Source organism: Solanum pennellii, chromosome 2 (assembly GCF_001406875.1).
Source record: "Solanum pennellii chromosome 2, SPENNV200".
NCBI lineage: Eukaryota > Viridiplantae > Streptophyta > Magnoliopsida > Solanales > Solanaceae > Solanum > Solanum pennellii.
Window position 1 is genome coordinate 29,009,314 of NC_028638.1, and position 17,057 is coordinate 29,026,370.

The following is a 17,057-nucleotide window of genomic DNA, read 5'->3' on the forward strand; positions in this document are numbered from 1 at the left end:
CAATTTTTAACCCATTTGAGTTTGACCTCAAAGTAAACTTGGGTGGATCATGACTAAATCTGATATTTAGTGCGACCCATTTTAATTTCTCTATTTTAGTCTAACCCTCTCTTTTGACACCCCTATTTACCCTTTATATAAGCCAACAACAAAAGGCCTATCATGACATTAACTCTTTGTACCTTTAACATTAGATGTTTGTACCCTTTTACAAGTATCATGACTCTTTCTTGCCCTCTTTTATTTGTCATTCAACACGTGGTGGAATGTTTTATATTATTTGCATGTCTGCTGTCCTATTTCCTTTATTATCAAACAAATACAAAGTAAACCATAGCCTTCTTCTCATATTCTTCAAGCTTCAAGTTGGTAGGTTTTTGTTTTCCCTTTGTTGTTTTGATCTTTCGTTTTCTTTTTATGCAATTGTTTCATCTCCTCAGTCTGATTGTTTTGTTTTGTTTTGTTAATCTGCAATTTCTAGATTTTACTACTCTGAATCTCCTTTACTCTTTCTTGCTTCTGCTTGTGCACAAGCGTCAAATTGGTAAGTTTTTCGTTTTCTCTTTGTTGCTTTCATCCGCTTGTTTTCTTTTATGCAATTGTTTGTTCATTGTTCATTATACTTTTATGAATCATCTCTTCCGTTTGCGTTGTTTTTGATTTTGTCTTCCTTTTCTGCAATTTCTGGATTTTACTTCTCTGAATCTCTTCTTTCTTAGTTCTGTTTATGCACTCTTCTTTGTTGTTTTGTCAATGATGTTTCAGCTTGGTTGTTTCTTACTTGAGGTATTTCAATCTCTTTGAAGAATTGGAGTGCTAAATAAAATATTTTTAGGTGTCTTACTTGCATTTTTTGATCAGTAAATCCCTGTTGCATGTTAGTATTATTATTGTCCTTGTATTGTACAACATGTGTTTGTTGATGTGTTGTAATGAACTATGTTCGCTTTTTCAACAGTAGGCTCATAGCGATTCTAGAGTTCCAAAAACCCACCATTTAACCATGCATTGTGTCCTGCCATTATCAAGAGTTTACAAATTTAAAAGAACTCTAATGTTGTGGCTCTAATACTAACAAAAGGCTGGCGTGGGAACAATGACAGAAAGAAGCCTTGATTGTGTGACCAAAAAGAAATATGAAAATTCCTCTAGCAATATGGGTAAGGGTGATTAACAGAAAGATGACAATGGCCAACACCAATAAAGAGATAAGGAGTAGCTGGAAGGGTTGTACATAGTAAGGTAAGTGCACAAAGGTGAATCAGAAAAACCAAATTTACTTTGCAAGTCAAAAACGGAGGTGAAATACGCTAAAGGTGTCAATAAAAGCAATTGTTCGGGAGTAAGAAAAGAGTCTAACCCAACTTCAGTAAAAAAGCTCTATGAGTTTATTGCCAGAAATGGATTCCTAAGACAAACACAAATAAATAGTTAGAAGACTTACATATTTTATAAAAATTCTTGCAAGGTCATGTACATTCTGCTTTAAATATGAGCAGAACAATTCTTAGGCAGCTGAACAAATTAACATTAGTATCACATCACATATTACTAATGTATGATTAAAGATGCAATATGTGTGAAATCCTTACCAAGTTTTGATGTGAAGTTCCCATCTTATCATTGCACTTCAATCAAGTCACCTTCACTATAAAATGCTTTTGTACCCTACATATCAATCCTGCCAACTGCCAAACAATGAACTTTGATTCCATATGGACCAACATCTCAACTATTCAGCAGGTTCCTCACAGTTTCTCCTTGACACTCGGCCTTCATCCAAATGCAGGCATCCTTCAGTATACAAACAACTTTGCAGCTCAAGAAGTATTATCAAAACAATATAAAGGTTGAATGGACAGGAACTCCAGAAGCACCTGCACCGTAACGTACAATAGAAATAAGAAAATTACATATTTCCAGAATAAGGAATCAGCCAAAAAACTAAACAAGACGGTACATGTGCAACCAACCGTAAGTACAACCCAACAACAACATACCTAGTGATAATCAACAATAGATAAGAAAAAATAATCACGCAATAGCAGTTTCTAATGTTAATTTAAGAGTCATGATGATAGTTAAACAAAATATATCTATACTACCGTAAAAGCGATAATTCTTTTCCTAATGTGGAATAATAGATAAGAAAGAATACTTACAGCTGGTAATTTATGCATATTAACTTTAACAACAGAGTGATGCATGCAAGACAAATTTAGCATTAGATCTAAGTAAATCTGAACTATCACATTTTCTCAAAGCAAAGCACTCTTTGGTATATTAATTGTTGTTATGCGAGCTATTTTTTTTATTCACATGTAAAAATTGACAGTCCATAGTAGTCTTTCTCGATGTAGTTGTCAGTTGTAACTTTGCTTTCTGTTCTTTGAGCTACTTTACTGCACTCGAAGAGAAAATTCAGTAAGAATATGGCTTGGATACTTAAACTGGGGAATTCAAAACTGAACTAAGATGAAATCCTCATTAATGTGTTTTGATGGATTTTATGGTCAACTTGGTGGCTATGTTATATGAATTTGGTTGGACATCACTGAAATTAGTTGCTGATTTTTTTGTGTACTTGATGAATTGTATCCATGTTACATGGATTCTTTTACTTTCAATGCAGCATCAGTGTTGAATTTATTTGACAGCGTGTCCATTCTCCACAACTTTTGTGAATGTAACTCTTTAGGACACTCTGATTATCGACCTGTGTCTTTTTTTAGTTATCTGTCTCTTTATTAGGTAGATATTTTGTGTCTGCTTCAGAAAAATACATGTGGGCCATTCATTTTGGTAGCATAGATGATGTTTTAATAGAAGACTACTGCGAAAAATTCCACAACCTTAAAGCATATTCGAACTTGCATAACAGGACACTCATAGGTGATTCAGGTAAATACAGAAGAATAACACAAGCTGCTCAATTAGTTCTAATGGTAAATGTTTTATTACATTCTCAAATAGAGGCCTCACATTCGAACTTGGGAAACATTAAGTCAATAAGTGCTCTAAAATGAATATAGTGTGAATAGACTTTCTTCATCAATTAGCCTCGCTGAATTTGTTTAATTATCACACAAATTTTCGTAAATTCTTGATGAGGTCTCTCTTAAAAGTTATCACCTCTGTTTAATCCTTCAGTCTTTTATACTCGCGAATATCAATAATGTGTCCTGAAAGAAATTAGGAGTGCAACACTACTTGATTGGGGTAGAGCTTAATTAATTTAATTGATCGATGGGGTTCTGTTAGGTCTATGCCTAAGTAATAGGATATGATTTTAAAAAAACTTTTCTGAGTTTCGGGTCGAGTAGTGAGAGGGTAATTTGTGTTGTGTGGGTTAGGCGCACTCACGAAATTGAAGGATCACTTGGCGTTTAAGTGGAGAAAGGTGTAGTAGGCGGACACCTGGTTTAGAGATTTCTTGGTGATAAGATCATGTGGGTAAAGAAAACATAAATTTCAGTATGATATTTTGTTTCGTAAGGGGATGGAGTGGGGACTCGGGTGGAGTGGAGTAGGGAGGACAAAGAAGCTAAGGTTTTGGCATGTTTGAACTATTGATTGGGTTTTGTTGTAGGTTGTCCTAGAAAGGCTACTACTGAGTATATGGATTTAACATATATGGTTTTACATGTGTTGATGAACTTCTCTGCTATTTATCTCATCGAACAGTTAATCTTTGCAGGTAAAAGATCCTTTAAATTACAACTTTTGCCAAATCGAAGAACACTTTGAAGCGTGCGAAAGGTTAGTGGAGTTACTACCTCCATTTGTTTTAGCAAATATAGCAAGTTGTTATCTGCAGTCTTATAACATACCAAATATGTTTTCTGGAACTTTGTCAGGAACAAGAATAATTTTTTGTTGATATTAATTTGTGGGATAAACTAATCACTTCGATTTTGCTAAGCATGAAACATATTTCGCAATTGTTATCTTGTTTTGGTGATGGTGCGAGACAACCAAGAAAGTAATGCCTTTTTCGTCCCGTTATTTGAATGATCATAATTGTTTGAAACATTGAGAAAGCAGAATCATCTCTGGCATCAACATGAAATTTATATGGCTTTTGAATTACCAAACGAGTTTGACATAGTCAAAAAGTATTGTATTAGATAACTCATCTTTGATCTGTTGTAAAACAACATGTTATATCTTAGAAGATAACAACATGTATTAATTTGCAGGAACAAATACTTAACATGAATCAATCAAAGAAGTTTTTTATTCATACTTCCAAGATGTAATGATTTTTTGATACTGATATGATATTTGTCATTACTCCAGTGAAAATTTGGACTTTTTTTTCTTATCTTTGCATGTAGGTTCTGTCTAGTCACATCTTATGAAGGAAATTCTTCAGGAAATTGCGCGAGTGAAGGAAGATTCACTGATTTATTGAGCCTAAGTGAGCGCTACAAAGTAAAACAAGCATTCGCCAATATTTTTACAGTACCAGTGCAGGCCATTTAGACATTCAGACTTCAGGCTGAGAAGTGTATGAGAACAGGAAGAAGCTTTGATACATGTTCCATTACTCCTAAAAAGAGGTCGAAACAGTACCAAATTACTTGCCCAATTAAGCCAAACATGTATATTTTCATATAATGTAGGTGCGACAGTTCAATCAATATTATGTACAAACTGATCACTGTTGGGCCGTGCTAAGCACGGTCCTAGGCCATCTAGTCTATTATATAAGTAAATAACACAGATGAATATATGAATAATTAATTTGAAGTAAATTTTATTAGAATAAATAAACATATAATCATTCCATAAAAAATAGAGAAAAATATTGAAAATATTCCGAAACGTGGTGTATATTATTACTTAAGTCTCCCAATTAGTGATAGCCTTAAAAATATTTATCTACTTGATTAAATTATATATTATTGTAAGTGGGAAGCTCCTAACTTCAAAGTTAGCTTATCATTTTGCCTTTTTTAATTTTTATTTTTTATATTTTATTTTTTATTTTTTATTTTCTTGGGAATTTAAGTAAAAAGAAGTCCAAAGGTCATAATTTTTTAATAAACAACCATGCCTTCTCTAAGAATATTTCAATGACTAGATTGATATATAACTATACTTCTTCCACCAGAGGATGACCAACGTAAGTTTTTTTTTTTTTAATTTGCAGAATTGAAAGATGGTTTTTTTCTTTAATATTGATCAACTTTTGCATTTGTTTATTATCAATATTTTAAAATTGAAAGATTTTTTTTTATATTATGTATATTGCTTGTTTTCTCTTGTATTATTATAACTGGGAAGGTTTTAATTTCAAAGTTGAATTACCATTATACCCCTATACTATATTAAGATATTTTATCAATTAAATTTTAATATTAGCTGAATTCTCTACATGTGCCCAACCTTTAGTATAATCTATTAATCTTTTTGGACATTAATATATTCATTCTTTGTAGATGCTTTCATCTTTCAAATAAAATTTAGCTGAAAAGTTAGAGATTTGGGTAATGAATAGTTGTTACACATAGATATAGGTGAAGGGTGATGAAGAGTTGTATAGTATGTTAAAGATTCAATTAATTCTATAAATGTGTCTCAACATTCGTTTACCCAAATTTTTCAGTGCTTAGTTTCTTCCCACCTTTAATATAATTCATATTCTTTAATTTCTTTCTGAAACCATTCAATTTCTCTTAGATTCTTATATAAAGTCTTAGATAAAATTCACCAGTTTTACTTAATTATTTTTCCTGTTTAAGTTCCTTCATTACCAAATATTGACATTTCTTCCGTTATAAAAGAGAGATTTTGGTGATTTCTTCGGAAAGAGAGGTCGAGTTGATGATGACATTAGTTTTCATTGCATCTCATCTAAAGTCTTTCATATTTGTGCAAATTTCTTGTATATTTTCTCATTATCAATTACATTGTAATTTAGATTTGAATCTCTCCTCTTCATCACTTTACAGACGTAGTTAATATAGATAGTGTAGCTGATTATGGCGAATGTCTACTGAATCATATACTAAAAGTGATTCTAAAGAAGAGGAATAATAATGAAGAATGGACAATTAGAAAGAACTCCCGATAGAACAGAAAGTCAAAAAGCTCTGATAATTTTTTTTTGTGTTATCATTATAAGTAGTTTTGGTAAGGCGGAACACCTAATTAAAATCATTACTACAAATCCTAGGTGATATTCATTTTGCTCTACTATATCTCATAAGCTTAGTATCTGATTGATTTTTATTTATGCTTTGAAAAATTATTGTAATTTGTAATTGTGTTTTTATTAATCTATTTTTAGCTTGTCTGTAGGCATGTAAATACCAAATATTTATCAGTTGGTCATTTTTCGTTCATAATGTATGTTGGTTTCTTTGCTTACAGTATGCTATTAATTTTAATACTTTTTATTTATCTCGAACGGGTTTTTCATGAATTGTTTCCTCTATTTCTTTTTTTAAATTCTTATTAGCCACTCTTGATAAACATTTGATAATCGCTTAATATTTCCACTCTTTATTATTTTCTATAAACATATGGAAGAAAAATATTTTCTTCTTTTCCAGTTTTAGCATCAGATTAATGATTCAATTTTTCCTTTACACATCTCTAAGCATTCTTTTCTTTATTTTTTCTCTATAATATCGTCTAGCTCATGGTACACATATTCTACCTTTATGTATTTTATTTTAGATTAAGTTTATCAATTAACATGTGATACACGTGCATCGCACATGTTCAGAAACTAGTATACAAATAAATGAGACAAAAATATTAGTAAAAATAAAGTCTTTTCAATTTCAATTCTCGTGAGCAACTACATTTGTAACACCTCAGACTTCGAGAAAGGGCTAAAAAGAAAAACATGTAAGACCATGAACCCAAAACAGACCAGGGACCCTTCACGACACCCTATACGGGCGGTTTGGGGGGTCCACAACCCGTTAAGGGCTTCGTGAGTGACTATCCAGGACTGCCCTCACAGGGTCATCTAGACAGCACCCTAGACGGTCTATCTAGGGGTTCACGACAAGGGCATCGTGAACCACCCTCCAGAGGCTGCCTGGGAGGGAGTCCACTAGACGATGTCTTTGACGGTCTCTGGTGACTTGGGTGGCCCGTTAATGGGTTTGTACAAGTCACCAGACGGTGAGATTGCACCTAAGGCCCCTATGAAGGACCACAAATGACTAGAAGGTCCGTGAAGCCGTCCGTGAAAGAAAATTATCAGATTTTGAGCTTTGGGTTAACTTCAAATGATCATATCTTTTAGCACAAAATGAAATAAGTGACCCATGACCTACCAAATTAAACTCTTTGAGTCCTATTTCCAACGTCATACTTGGTACTTAAACTACATCATTTGATACTTAAATCACTGGTTTTACATAGTGTAAGCCTAAATAATTAGTCAAAAACTACCTAAAATGCTCATTCTCCTAAAATCATCTAACTTAGAAAGAAAAGAAGAGAAAGAGGCGACAGTTTCTCCCAAGAACAAGAAAAGGTCTTTTTCAAGTTCAGCCCCCAAATTCAAAGAATTTATCCATAATTTTCGTCACCAAGAATATATTTCGTTAGTGGGTTCCTTTGACACATTAGGTCCATAGGATTCAGTCAATTCTTCAGTTCTCCATAAATTGTTCACACCTAGGGTTCCTAACTCTTCTGGATCATTGAAATTAAAATGATACAGTCTCTATAATGTTAATTACCTGTTTCTTTGAGAATTAGTGTAGTCCCATGTATAGAACTCAGAAACCCTAGCTTGTGTTAATTATATGTGTTTCATGAATTATACTTGCTAGACAGATTAGTCAGAAAATCATGCTTCACAATTCGAGTGTCATACCTTTCATTATATGTGTTGCATTCTTAGATAACTAAGAAGATAGAACTCGGATTAAGGATACAATTCAAATTTTAAATTTCATTGTTCTTTGGAGGTATGCCCTTCCGGTGGGTTGTTCCTTTATCTGTCTTTTCCATCCAGTGCCCGCACTGCGTCAGAAAAGTAGAATACTGGATTTAACTTTTGTTGAATGAATTTAGATGTAGGACGTGTTGACGAATTAGTCCAACACTATGAGTAGACTTACATACCCGATAATCAAACTTTTAGATTGGAAACTTTCATGGAGACCTAATTTATCTTGAGTTTGAGGAAGAACATTAGTTTTCTTGGGGGAAATCTTTGAACATGGAATCTTGCGGCTTGATCTTGAGAGTGTAAGAACTTGGGAAAATCTTGGATGGGGAGTTTTTCTTTATGTATTGAATTTCTGACATAGAAGTTTTAGGGTTCTTGATCGAAAAGAGGAAACCTAGGTGAGTTTTAAGAGAATTTTTAGATACTTATATGTTTATATTGATGAATTTTGAGGGGAAATCTAGTTAGTTCAATGATATAATTGGTTAAAACATTCAAAAATGACTTAGGGAAGGGTTAAAAAGCTTGAAAAAGGACCAAAGTAAATAACGCTGGAACGCGTTCTGGATGTTGCTGGAGAAAAAATGCAGCAAGCCTCCATAGATGGCTCTACGGTTCGTGGAACATTCCGCCATCCGTTGTTTTCATCCATAGAAATTTGATTGCAAGGTTTTACAAAAACGACAATCTTTTATTCTGAACTCTAAATGAGGCAAACTTGGTGATGTTGGTAAGATCTTTCATAAACCTTCAATTTGATAGGTTAAGTAACAGCTAATTCATTATATGCTGAGAGATATCCTATATCAAAACTTAATCTATAAAGAAGCTTTCAACTCAACTTTGTGTTAGGGGACTCTAGTGACTTTAATTCGTCTCCAAAATTATTCTCATACTAAAACCGTAACACTTACAAGAACAATTTAAGAATCACCCAAAATGACCTTATACGAAATCAAGAATTGTTCTGATCTTAGCTTAGAAACTTTTGGGTGTTACAACTCAACTCATGGTAATATATATATAGTCTTGTCAACGAAATAAAACACTACCTTGCAATATGAATTTACTGTTTCCTCTTTTGGGGTTTTGACACCTCTTTCGTGCTCCTTCACTGGAAAAAGAGGTAGATACTCCCATTTTTTTCTTGACTCAAGAGTTGCTTGATAAAAAATTTCACCTAAAATCTCTTTATTGTATACTACCTTGTTCATGTTACTGATGGGTTAAAAGACCACTTGTATTATCTTCTTCTCTTTTGTTTTTTGTTTCATTCTATCTTCTATTGTCTTTTTCTTCTCAATTGCTTAATTAAATACCTTTAATCAATATTGTTTTGAAGTTAAAAACTATTCATGATTGATTTGAAAATGTATAAATTTCACGGTTGTTTTTAATGCATATGATTGGGGTGTAGCATATGAGTTTGGTTTGCATTGATTGGGTAGTGTGTCGGGTGTCGATTACTTGGATTTGGAGAGCGACAAAAGTTCTTTCATATTATGCTAGTCGCATCACCCATTTATTTTGTACGAAATGATGCAAGAGAATGTGATGAAGAATATATTTTCCTCAACTTGATGGAACTTGAGCACCCCCTAATGTGTGAATGGAAGAAGCTTGAAATAACAATTGGATCGAGTCTATCCATAAGGTATGTTATGTAACACCTCAAATGTTTCTAAGCTTACATCTAAATTATTCTTTGTATGGGAATAGTCTTATACCAGGCTATTATCAATTGTTCACGTGTTAAGATCAATTTCTAAATGTGGGATGTGTATCATATGTAAATTAGGGTCATAAGGAGCCTCTAGCACTTTGTCGAGTACAAATCTTCCCTATCACTTAAGTTTTTCATAAGATCATGAAGAGTAAAACTGAAAAAGATTATATATCTTAAAATATGATGAGTTAGGTGAACCACAACCTATCAAATTAAAGGACCTAGAGTCTTGTTTCCAACTTCACCGACCATCCATCAGTTCAACAATGGAGTATAAAGTTAATGTTAGATTACTAAAACGTACCTGGGTTGAATTTAGTGATTGACACCTATCACTTTGGTGAATCGTTGAAGAGGGTTTTGTATTGAAGAACTGCATCACCAAAATGGCCCAAAAATATTCATAAATTATTAATTTTGATGATTCAAAACCCCACTTTGGCGATCCTCAAAATACTTTGGCGATGTTGCCTATAAATAGCCGAATTGTGCTACTTCATGATTCAATACAAGGTCATTTTGTTTTATTTGCCTGCTATTCTTATATTCCAAAAGGGGTATTATTGACCTACTACCCTCTATGAACTCCTAAATCCTTTATAACCTACTATACATAGTAACTCCCAAAATCCCTAATTCTCCTTCTCCCAAAGATCTAGAACATCAAATGGATTCTCCCAATTTTTCAAGATCTAAAGCCTCTAAATGTTCAAGATTCACTCCAAGAATCCTAGGGTTTTGAATCATGATTATTCTCCCAAACTTCATCCCCAAGAATTCCAAAGAAGGATTTATCATGTTCAAGCTATAAGGTTTCAAGCACAAACCTTTTTCTTCAAGAACTCTTGTTTTTCTATGTATGTAAGGTTATGTTTGCATGTGGGAACATCTTGTTCTGTCCAACGAATTACGTTTTCATGTTTAAGTGTATCTTTCATGAACGTATTAGGGCTAGAACAAAATCGTATGTTCTTCAATTATTCTTAAATCTTTATGAAACCCAATAATCATTCATAAAATTAGTATCCTAATCCAATGAATATATTACCTCCATGTAATTATAAGATTGCTTCCATGAAATTATGAACAATAATGAAAGTAATATTGTTTCTATCTTGAAAACTAAGTTTAATGGCTTCTTAATAACTTCTAAATGGTTACTTGATTTTTTCTTGATGAATCCTTAAAAATTATTCTTATATTATGAACCCTAGAATTAAAAGCAATGAAAGTATCACATATTTCGTCAATTCTTGATGCCCCTATGAAATCTTCCACGATTTTTTTTTTCTTTCAAGACCATGCAATTACCTACATGAACTGTCAAGTTATGTATGTACAAAAATTCATGTTTCTGTTGACTACTGTTTATGACCTCTAAACCCCTACAATATGAGTCATTTTCTTAGCAAATGGTATTTCATAAGTTTATTCCTTCTCCACATGAGATTACAAAAGTATGAAATATGATTTTATGACATTTATTCGAGCATTAATCCTACGAAGTTCTGCCAAAAACGATGAACCATGTGATTTACGATATGATTCACATGATTTCAAATCATGAACTATGATATATAGATTTCAAATATCTTTCATTTCATCCTGTGAACTTTGAAGTATGTTTTCTCATAATCTTTACCAGACATGTACATGATTTATATTATGAAGTATGTATTTTCAAGGTAAACATGTTTTTTATGGGTGTTATGTAAATTTATGATGTATGAGCTTAAATCTATTTCATGACTTTTTTTATGTAATGATAGGCATAAGCTTAAATAACAAATGCCCGAAACTATGTATACCAATGTAGGTAAGGATCATATTAGTTATTCAGATGAATCCTCTATATGCCCCTTGGAAGAGCTTATTATGGATCCAGAAGAAATGTATGGCTCTTGACAAGGTATGTGGTGGCTTAACTGATGGGGCGAAGATCAGACTCCATGTGCTCTCATGGTGGCTATGCCGGGTTAACCTAAAATGTATGTTATTTTATGAAACTAAAAGATTATTATTATGAATATAATTTTACGAATGATGATTTTCCCCACCATTTGAAAAGAGTATTCAGAAATGCATTGCATATAGGTATTTAGTTTAGTCATCAGTTATTCAGTTTCAGAAGTTCACTTTAAACTCTTTAGTTGCACTAATTGACTTTGATAATCATTAGTTTCTCACATTCGTGTACTCAGATATCTCATGATCTTGATGCTATCATTTCATGTTCAATTGTTCAGACTTAGTCATGCATTCAAATTTTGACCTTGGTGTTATTATTCTTCAAAACTTTAATAATTAATTTTTGAAAAACTCCTATTTAAACACCTATTTTCCATTTTATGATGGATATCTCAAAGAGTATATCTATATGGTCATGTTTCATGCCATGCTATGGGTAAACTCGGGTCAGAAATGGCATTGGATGCTATCCACGTTCAGGATATAGGTTCGGGGTGTGGCATGTTATGTAGCCTATTATCTCATCAGCTTATACTCCTCCAAAATAAATTCTTGCTTCAGTGGTAAAACAAACAAAAGAAAAAATTATAAAAAAATAGACATCTAAATCCTTAAGAACCTTTTGTTCTTCTAGGACGTACTGGATATTACGTCACCATAGTGTTTCACTTATTGTTAAGCCCATAGACTAATACTCTCATCGTAGTTTACTTATCGATAACAAAGTATATACTATTTGAGACATCTACGTACATGTTTAGAGCCTAAAAAATCATATACATACTAATGCTTACAATATGTAACAATATTAAAAAAATTTTCACATTAGTTTCGAAATCGAAAGTTCAGTAACTTTGTAGTCATCATCCAACTTCTAATATTAAATGAACATAAAATAGCCATTGTGTAAGGAATACTTGTCTTGAATTACTTAAATTTAAGATTAATTAAGAAGAATTAAATTGTATAACAAATATACAAATACTCGATAATGTTGAACTAAGGTATTAAGAAGGTAGAATTAAGATTACACAGAAAATATGTCATTAGATTTAAAGTCATAAACTCTAAATTTTCACTCAAACTAAAATAACTTGTTCACTAATGACTAATGGAAAGGCAGAATAGTAGAAGAAAATGTAGTGAGTAAAACATGATAGCAAAAATTGTTCAACGAGGAGTATCAAATATTAAGCTATGTGAATTTGCACCTCTCTTCAAAAATACGATCTTGAGTCCTTTTTCAATCCCACAATTTAATGAACTGCCATTTATAGCCAATACAACTTTTGATGCTCTTGCTTGATAGTTAATCATAACAGGAAGCTTTCATGAGCTATAGATGAGAAAGTAACAATAGAAAGTTGGTCTAATTTTTTTCAAGAGAGTCAATTTTGTTCCATTCAGGTTCCACTGATATCTAGTACTGTAACTATGTCAATTGGTGCACGTTGTAGGTTCCAATCCATTAGTGCTGGTGCCCTTACTCTAAGAAGTGGTGCAAATTTTTGCACATTTGAGCAACTGTAGGAAATTCAGATAAATATCGCAGGAGGATTGACGGTGAGGTGGTTTAATCCGTGCCAATCTTGTTTTAAAGAGTCTCATTATCTGAAAATTGAACATGCTAGAGATGGGTGTAGATATTATTGATAGAGGACGAGAGAAGTTAACAGGATAAACCCGAATATGACGCCCTCCTACGTTTACATCAGCATCTAATTGAAAAGAGAGCTCTTTATGTTTGCATCTACAGATGGGGCAAAGGTGGTTTCCATGCTTAACATTTTTGCCAATGCATCTAAAGTGGAAAGAGTGTCTGCATTCAACAGTAAATATGGCCTCATCAATTAAGCCTTCATCTTTTTTCCCATTCTACGTATCATTGGCCATATTTACTGTCAAATGTAGACACTCTTTCAACTTAAGTTGCATTGACAATAATGTTAAGCATGAAACACCTTTTCCCCATTTGGAGATGCAAATGGAAGGAGATCGCTTTTCAATTTGTGTAGTAACATAAATGTAGGAGGGCATCGTATTCATGTGTTTTATCCTGTTAACTTCTCTCCCCTCTAACAATGATATCACCACCACGTCCCCAACATATTCAGTTTTAAGATGGGGAACCTTTTAAAAAAAACATCGGCATAGACTGGCTGGATATGTTATTGGTAGAGGACAACAGAATTTAAGAGGATGAAATACCCTAATACAATGCACTCCCACATTTATTTATTACCAAATTAAAAAAGGAGCTCATTCCATTTGCATCTGCAAATAGGGAAATGGGGGTTTTGATGCTTAATGTTATTGTCAATTGAAGATAGGGAAACACTCTTTACTACAGGTGATGCTTCTATGCAGCTAAGTTGAAACTCTTGGGATACAACATTAAGGATACCATTAATACACATTGCAAAGGCATCTTGAACAGTAACAATCAATTCAATAAATGGGATTTTTTTGCTTGATGCATTAGAAATAGAATAAAGAGTAGAAGAATCATGATGTGAACCTAACTCAAAAGTATGAACAGGGAAAGTTCACATACCCACCGCCCTTTGTCTATTGCAAGCACAAATGGAGAAGGCAACCGATTAAGATAAGGGATAAATATTGGTTTTGAGGATCTAAGGTTTGATTTATGTTGTTCTTGTTGATTGTATCCCCATTATAGGTGTCTCTCCTATCATAAAAGAGAACGATACTTGCAACTAGATTCTTTTCATGCCTCTCTTCAAGAACACGATTCCCCATCTTGAATCCTTTTTCAATCCCATAATTTAATGAAATACCATTTATAATGAATACAACTTTGATGTTCTTGTTCGGTAGTCCATCATAACTAGAAGCTTCTATGAGGTATAGATGGGAACGCAACAAAAGAAAGTACATCTAGTACCATAACTAGGTCAACAAGTGTGTCACATCTGGGGACCACCCCCTAGAAGTAACATGGCGTACTTGACCTCTCGAAGGTCTTATACGAGATCATAGTTATCATTTATCGCCTTGTCATAGGTAAATTTAGCGGAAAATTCAAAACTTTTCATAGCACATCATATGCTTGAAATTTTACCTCATATATATGTAAAAAATATCATAAGCATATTAGCATAATTGAATCACAAATCGATATGCATAAGATCAAGATCATAAAGTCATACATAGGCTAAAATCGAATTTGTGAAAGAGCATGGGTTCATCAAGCAATTGGATGGAAAATCATGTCCAAATCAGTAGATAATCATCAATACATTCATATTATGCTTTTGAAATCAATTTAAGAAAGAACCCAATGCTAGATTGAAGAAAAAGGGATTTGATCATGGAACTTCTTTGAAAACTTTGAGATTAACTCTCCAAGTGAAAGGTTACTTAGAGATGAAGGATCACCATACCTTTATTAGATGAAGAATCCACTAAAATTTGGTGAAGAAATCAATGAAGAAGTTCAACCCTAGCTTCAATCTTACCCTTATTTAAAGAATCTTGACAAATCTTGAATTTTCTTGAATGGAGTCTTGTACTTTGATTTTTTTCTTGTGATTTTGTCGTAGGGTTTGAGAGATAAGAGAATGATGAATTTAAAGATGGAATTAGGACTATTTAGGGCTTTATAGGACTTGTGAAATCCATTTTATTTAGGTTTTCCTAGTGGAAAAGGAGAGGAAAATCACCTTAATTACTATTTTTCCGCTGCCAAAATGGAACTGCACTATACTATTCACTAAAATGTTCATAACTTTTTACTCGAAAACTAGATTGATGCGAAATTGGTGGCATTGGAGAGAGGACTCAAATACCTTTAACTCCATAGGTAATGGCTCATGAAGTTTTTTATATTTTAAGAGATATGGTCGTTTCAAGGAAAACCTTTCGAACGTCATGGACATTATTGGGCGTTTGACCTCCAAATTTCACGAAACTTGACACACTTCCTATAAACACTATAATAATAAACACATATAAACACATATAAACACATATAAGGCACATAGGTGACGTAGTCGTCGAACGTCTTAGTCGTCCCTTGACGTTTGACTTACAAATCACCTAAACATACTTTAAAGCACTGTATTAACATTTAACAAGCTTATGGGCACAAGTGAGGCTCTAGAAAACCTAACTCATTTTGGGGTCTTACAATATCCTCCACTTGGAAAGATTAGTCCTCGAATGACACTTAGAACACTTGAATCACAACAAGACTTTTAATGAGTTATAAAGCAGTTCACATCATTCATAACATCATCATATAGAAGTTAATGCACCAAGATTACAAGGAACACCCTTAATTTTAATTAGGAGCTCATCATGTAAGGTCACACATAGGCAGATTCCAATCAATACTTATAAGCCATTTAAGCACTCATACTTCAATGCACATAGACTTGAGTTAATTAGATTGACAATGGATTCTTATTAGTTAGACCTAGTGCTATGAGGGTCATACTCAACCATACCATGCTTAGTTGTGTCCATGGAGGAATATCCTTCTTCTTAACACACTTTATGTTTCATGAGTTCATACCCAAGCAAATGCAAAATGGCCATCTTTACTGTAACATAAGAATTTCTCAATTTTTAAACCAAGGCATGCTCATGTTTTCTTCATAGTAAAGTCTAAATGGTGGTCACACCAAGCACATCACCACAAATCGGAACCTTTTCACAAAATGTTAATTTCTAACATAGCAATAACCTTCACAGTTAGCATCATTTAGGGAAAGTATTACAATTCATAGGCACACACAAGGACAATAGCTAGACATGCCTTCACTTTTCAAAAGTGGACCTACAATCATGCTTTCCAAACCATACAAGTCACATAGTTTTCAAGAGACTGGACATATTTCATTTTAAAGAGGCTCAATTTCTCATTATAAGACAAAACCTTACATATCGAAAGTTACTTCAAACATGTTACCTTATCTCATGAAGTTAAATGCACAACTAGCGTATCAAGATGCACAATCAACATGAGGAAACCATGAAGTTAATCCAAAATTTCCTTTCAAGTACTTTAGATTCTTCAAAATACTATTAATATAGTGTCAATCAAGACATACCAAACATGTGAAGGTCATTCAATTCATATTTGAGACAAGACTTTTACCATGAACAAGCTTACTAAGAATTCATTAGTATCAAGTTCAAGTAAGAATAGAAGGATAAGATGGAAATATCTACAACCTTTCTACTCACATTACCATCTCCCACTTAAGGTAAACCCAATCAAGAACAACTTAACCCAACCTTAAGAGGATTTTCAACTTAACAACATTCATTTTAATCACTTAAGATTGATTACTACTCTACAAAGGATTACAGTTGGTTAACATAGGAACACCAAGGATTCTACACGTTGTTATTTTTGGCAAATTATCCCCCAATTATCAAGTTAGGTCATACTATTTAACCACATAAGTTCTT

The 17,057-nt window shown here is 33.1% G+C and overlaps 1 long non-coding RNA gene across 1 annotated transcript; it reads left to right on the plus strand.

The window, feature by feature from the left end:
* The first annotated feature begins 254 nt into the window (after positions 1-254).
* LOC114076171 lies at positions 255-4,752 on the plus strand. The gene is made up of 4 exons (XR_003577007.1): positions 255-369; positions 482-544; positions 3,698-3,759; positions 4,338-4,752. It is a non-coding gene; the product is annotated as an uncharacterized LOC114076171 (long non-coding RNA).
* The last annotated feature ends 12,305 nt before the right edge of the window (positions 4,753-17,057 follow it).